The sequence below is a fragment of the Ornithorhynchus anatinus genome, chromosome 4, assembly GCF_004115215.2.
Source record: "Ornithorhynchus anatinus isolate Pmale09 chromosome 4, mOrnAna1.pri.v4, whole genome shotgun sequence".
Classification (NCBI taxonomy): Eukaryota; Metazoa; Chordata; class Mammalia; order Monotremata; family Ornithorhynchidae; genus Ornithorhynchus; species Ornithorhynchus anatinus.
The window spans coordinates 47,689,614-47,696,370 of NC_041731.1; positions in this window are offsets into that span (position 1 = coordinate 47,689,614).

A 6,757-nucleotide genomic window follows, 5' to 3' on the forward strand; every position below is an offset into this window, starting at 1 on the left:
AAGGGAAACATTTCCAGGCATCGTCCTCCACCCCAACTGAATCCTGAGGGGCTCTGGGCTCCCATTGACCGCCCCAGGTGCTAATATTGAGATGGGATGGGTGGGGATGATGGGGAGGGAGGAAAGAATTGTTTGATGTGGGAGGAGGAGGGAGGGCCAAGGTCATTTGGTCATTCAATTGGAAATAAGGAGTGTGATAAGGAGTGTGACCCTTTAACCCAAATTTAGCGGCCCCTGTTCATTTCCCCACACCAGGGTTAGTTAGCAGTGCTCCAGGGTCTCAGCCCCACTTAGGAAGGGTCCTGATTCCTGAAGCAACAGGGCTCAGTGGAAAGAGCCCAGGCTTGGGAGTCAGAGGTCATGGGTTCGAGTCCCAGCTCTGCCATTTGTCAGCTGTGTGACTGTGGGCAAGTCACTTAACTTCTCTGTGCCTCAGTTCCCTCATCTGTAAAATGGGGATTAACTGTGAGCCTCCCGTGGGACAACCTGATTACCCTGTATCTACCCCAGCGTTTAGAACAGTGCTCTGCACATAGTAAGTGCTTAACAAATACCAACATTATTATTATTATTATTAGTCCCTCTGGGCCAGGCCGGGCTGGTCCAGGCCCCTGGCTACAGCCCCTCAAGGGTGGGCTGAGAGGGGTAGAGAGACAGACTCTGCCTGTAGGTCTTTGCTGCCTCTCTGCCTGGAGCAAGATGCTCCTCCTCAAACTGTCTCCTCCCCAGGGTGTGTGTGTGTTGGTGGGGAGTGTATATGTACTCATTCATTTATTCAATCGTATTTATTGAGTGCTTACTGTATGCACTGAAGTAAGCGCTTGGAATGTACAATTCTGCAACAGAGACCATCCTTGCCCAACAACGGGCTCACAGTCTAAAAGGGGGAGACAGCAAAACAAAACAAGTAGTCAGGCATCAATACCATCAAGATATATATATATGTGTACATCATTAATAAAATAAATAGAGCAATAAATATGTACAAATATATACAAGTGCTGGGGGGAGGGGAAGGGGGTAGAGCAGAGGGAGGGAGTAGGGGCGATGGGGAGAGGAAGGGCAGAGGGAAAGAGAGGGCTCAGTCTGGGAAGCCCTCCTGGAGGAGGTGAGCTCTCAGTAGGGCTATGTATGTGAAGGGACCCACAAATACAGGGGGACAGGACCCAAGGGGCCATGGGGAAGTAGCTCTTGGAAATATATCCTGCTCAGCCCCCAGACAGCGGCGATGAGGGTCGATGAGGTCAAGAGGATCAATCAATCATTCGTATTTATTGAATGCCTACTGCGTGCAGAACACTGAACCAAACGCTTGGGAGAGTACACCACACTAGAGTTGATAGATCTTGCCCACGTGGACTTTACAGACTGGGGGGCGGGGGGGGGGGCAGACATTGAAATAAATTACAGAAGGGGAAATGACATTGCACTCTACCTTGCTCTCGCCTATTTCACCACCAATCCCTTGCCCATGTCCTGCCTCTGGCCTGGAATGCCCTCCCTCTTCAAATCCGACAGATAATTACTCTCGGGCCCCCATTCAAAGCCTCATTGAAGGCACATCTCCTCCAAGAAGCCTTCCCTGACTGAGCCCTCCTTTCCTCGTCTCCCATTCCCTTCTGTGTCGCCCTGACTTGCTCTCTTTATTCATCTTCCCTCCCAGACCCACAACACTTGGGTAAATATCTGTAATTCATTTACTTATTTCTTTATATTGATATCTGTCTCCCCCTCACCGTGGGCAGAAAATGTGTCTATTGTTATGTCGTATTCTACCAAGCGTTTAGACAATGCTCCGCACACAGTAAGTGCTCAGTAAATACAATCGAATAAATGAATGAAATGGTAGGGAATAATAAGGATATAATGGCATTTGTTACGCGCTTACTATGTGCAGAGCACTGTTCTAAGCGCTGGGGTAGATACAGGGTAATCAGATTGTCCCACGTGGGGCTCCCATTTTTTTTTTTTAATCCCCATTTTTACAGACAAGGTAACTGAGGCCCAGAGAATTTAAGTGACTTGCCCAAGGTCACACAGTAGACAAGTGGCGGAGTCAGGATTAGAACCCACGACCTCTGACTCCCAAGCCCGGGCTCTTTCCACTGAACCATGCTGCTTCTCTGAGCCACGCTGCTTCTCTGGATATGTGGAGTGAATATTAAAGTGGGGGACGGGCAGAAGATGACCCCTCTTCAGTGGCAGAGAAGCACGAGAAGCAGCGTGGCTCAGTGGAAAGAGCTCGGGCTTGGGAGTCAGAGGTCATGGCTTCTAATCCCGGCTCTGCCACTTATCAGCTGTGTGACTACTTTGGGCAAGTCACTTCACTTCTCTGTGCCTCAGTGACCTCATCTGTGAAATGTGGATGAAGACTGTGAGGCCCACGTGGGACGACCCGATGACCCTGTAACAACCCCAGCGCTTAGAACAGTGCTTGGCACATCGTAAGTGCTTAACAAATACCAACGTTATTATTATTATCAGCTGCGTGACTTTGGACAAGTCACTTCATTTCTCTGGGCCTCAGTGACCCCATCTATGAAATGAGGATTAAGAATGTGAGCCCCACGTGGGACAACCTGATGACCTTGTATCAACCCCAGCGCTTAGAACAGTGCTTGGCACATCGTAAGCGCTTAACAAATACCAACGTCATTATGAATATCAGCTGCGTGACTTTGGGCAAGTTACTTCACTTCTCTGGGCCTCAGGGACCCCATCTATGAAATGGGGATTAAGAATGTGAACCCATTTATTGACCGACCCCAGCTGATATCGTCCCCAGCGCTTTAAACAGTGCTTGGCACGTAGTGAGCGCTTAACACATATCATTAATACGATTGAAGTTATTATGATGATGATGAATAATAATAATCTCCATTTTCCAGATGAAGTAGCTGAGGCCCAGAGAAGTGAAGTGACTTGCCCAAGGTGACAGAGCAGGGAAGGGGGGGCCGCGATTAGAGCACCGGCCCCCTCTCCCCCGGTCGAATGACGTAGAGGGTGGACGACGCCCCGGCCACGGGGAGGGAGAGCAGAGGCGCCCGCCACGGCCCCATCCCTTCATCTCCTCTGTCAAAGGGGGATGAAGATTGGGAGCCCCATGGGGGACCACCTCAACACCTTGTAATAATAATAATAACAATAATAATAATAATAATAACAGTGATATTTGTTAAGCACTTACTATGTGCCCAGCACTGTTCTAAGCGCTGAGGGGGAATACAAGGTGATAATAATAATGGTGGTATTTGTTAAGCGCTTACTACGTGCAAAGCACTGTCCTAAGTGCTGGGGGGATACAGGGGGATCAGATTGTCCCACGTGGGGCTCACAGTTTTAATCCCCATTTTACAGATGAGGTATCTGAGGCACAGAGAAGTGAAGTGACTTGCCCAAAGTCACACAGCTAGCAAGCGGCAGAGCCAGGTTTCGAACCCATGACCTCTGACTCCCAAGCCCAGGCTCTTTCCACTGAGCCACGCTGCTTCTCTAATAATAATATTGTTGGTATTTAAGTGCTTCCAATGTGAGAGCACTGTTCTAAACATTGGGGTAGATCCAGGGTAATCAGGTTGTCCCACGTGAAGCTCACAGTTCATTCATTCATTCATTCAATAGTATTTATTGAGCGCTTACTATGTGCAGAGCACTGTACTAAGCGCTTGGGATGAACAAGTCGGCAACAGATAGAGACAGTCCCTGCCGTTTGACGGGCTTACGGTCTAATCGGGGGAGACGGACGGACAAGAACAATGGCAATAAATAGAGTCAAGGGGAAGAACATCTCGTAAAAACAATGGCAACTAAATAGAATCAAGGCGATGTACAATTCATTAACAAAATAAATAGGGTAACGAAAATTCTTCATCTCCACTTTCCAGATGAGGGAACTGAGGCCAGAGAAGTAAAGTGACTGGCCCATAGTCATACGGCTGACAGATAGCAGAGCTGGGATTCGAACCCATGACATCTGGCTCCCAAGGCCCGGCTCTTTCCACTGAGCCACGCTGCTTCTCTATCAGGTGGTCCCACGTGGGGCTCACAGTCTTCATCCCCATGTAGAGAAGCAGCGTGGCTCAGTGGAAAGAGCTCAGGCTTGGGAGTCAGAGGTCATGGGTTCGAATGCCGGCTCTGCCACTTGGCAGCTGAGTGACTGTGGGCAAGTCACTTCACTTCTCTGAGCCTCCATGATCCTCATCTGGAAAATGGGGATGAAGACTGGGAGCCTCAGGTGGGACAACAAGAGCCCGGGCTTTGGAGTCAGAGGTCATGGGTTCGAATCCCTGCTCGGCCACATGTCAGCTGTGTGACTTTGGGCAAGTCACTTAACTTCTCGGTGCCTCAGTGCCCTCATCTGTAAAATGGGGATGAAGACTGTGAGCCCCACGTGGGACAACCTGATTCCCCTGTGTCTACCCCAGCGCTTACAACAGTGCTCTGCACAGAGTAAGCGCTTAACAAATATCAACATTATTATTATTACTTCAATTCTCTGGGCCTCAGTCACCTCATCTGGAAAATGGGGACGAAGACAGTGAGCCTCACGTGGGACAGTGCTCTGCACATAGTAAGCGCTTAATAAATACCAACAACCCGATTACCCTATATCTCCCCCAGCGCTTAGAACAGTACTCTGCACATAGTAAGCGCTTAACAAGTACCAAGATTATTATTATTTTCCAGATGACGTCACTGAGGCCCCAAGAAGTGAAGTGACTTGCCCACAGTCACACAGCTGACAAGTGGCAGATTGGGGATTCGAACCCGTGACCTCTGACTCCCCAACCGGGGCGCTTTCCACCGAGCCCCGCTGCTTCTCTGCAATCCCCCCAGCGCTTAGAACAGGGCTTCGCGCACAGCAACGTGGCTCAGTGGAAAGAGCCTGGGCTGGGGACTCAGGGGTCATGGGTTCAAATCCCAGCTCCGCCGCTTGTCAGCTGGGTGACTTTGGGCAAGTCACTTCACTTCTCTGGGCATCAGTTCCCTCAACTGTAAAATGGGGATGAAGCCCGTGAGCCCCACGTGGGACAAGCTGATGACCTTGTATTCTCCCCAGTGCTTAGAACAGTGCTTGGCACATAGTAAGCGCTTCACAGACGCCATCATTATCTCCCCCGACTAGAGTGTGAGCCCGTCCCTGGGCAGGGAGGGTCTCTCTCTGTTCCCGAGCTGTCCATTCCAAGCGCTTAGTCCAGTGCTCTGCACATAGTAAGCGCTCAGTCAATCTGAGAAGCAGCGTGACTCAATGGAAAGAGCCCGGGCTTGGGAGTCAGAGGTCATGGGTTCGAATTCTGGCTCTGCCACTTGTCAGCTGTGTGACTCTGGGCAAGTCATTTCACTTCTCTGTGCCTCAGTTCCCTCATCTGTAAAATGGGGATGAAGACTGTGAGCCCCACGTGGGACCACCTGATTCCCCTGTATCATCCCCAGCGCTTAGAACAGTGCTCTGCACATAGTAAGCGCTTATCAAATACCAACTTTATTATTATTAATATTACGATTGAATGAATGAACAACATTATTATTATTATTATTATTACGATTGAATGAATGAATGAATGAATGAATGAATGAAAGGAAGCGCTTAACCAATACCACCTTTAGTATTATAATTACTATTGAATGAATGAATGAATGAACATTATTATTACAATTGAATGAATGAAATGGAAGCACTTAACAAATACCACCATCGTTATTATTACGATTGAATGAATGAAGAACATTATTATTATTACGATTGAATGAATGGATGGAAGCACTTAACAAATACCACCATCGCTATTATTACGATTGAATGAATGAATGAAGAACATTATTATTATCACGATTGAATGAATGAATGGAAGCCCTTCACAAATACCATCTTTATTATTATAATTACGATTGAATGAATGAATGAATGAATGAAAGGAAGCGCTTAACCAATACCACCTTTATTATTATAATTACTATTGAATGAATGAATGAACATTATTATTACAATTGAATGAATGAAATGGAAGCACTTAACAAATACCACCATCGTTATTATTACGATTGAATGAATGAAGAACATTATTATTATTATTACGATTGAATGAATGAATGGAAGCCCTTCACAAATACCACCTTTATTATTATAATTACGATTGAATGAATGAATGAACATTATTATTATTACGATTGAATGAATGAATGGAAGCTCTTAACAAATACCACCATCGCTATTATTACGATTGAATGAATGAATGAAGAACATTATTATTATTACGATTGAATGAATGAATGAAAGGAAGCACTTAGCAAATACCACCTTTCTTATAATCATTACGATTGAAGGAATAAATGAATGAACATTATTATTACGATTGAATGAACGGAAGGAAGCACTTAACTCATGCCCCCTTTATTATGATAATGACGATCGAATGAACGTTATTACTATTACGACTGACTGAATGAAAGGAAACACTTAACTCATGTCACCTTTATTATGATAATTACGGTCGAATGAACATTATCATTGTTACGATTGAATGAAAGGAAGCACTTACTTAATCCCACCTTTATTACGATAATTACGGTCGAATGAACATTATCATTGTTACGATTGAATGAAAGGAAGCACTTACTTAATGCCACCTTTATTACGATAATTACGGTTGAATGAACATTATCATTGTTACGATTGAATGAAAGGAAGCACTTACTTAATGCCACCTTTATTACGATAATTACGGTTGAATGAACATTATTATTACGATTGAACGAA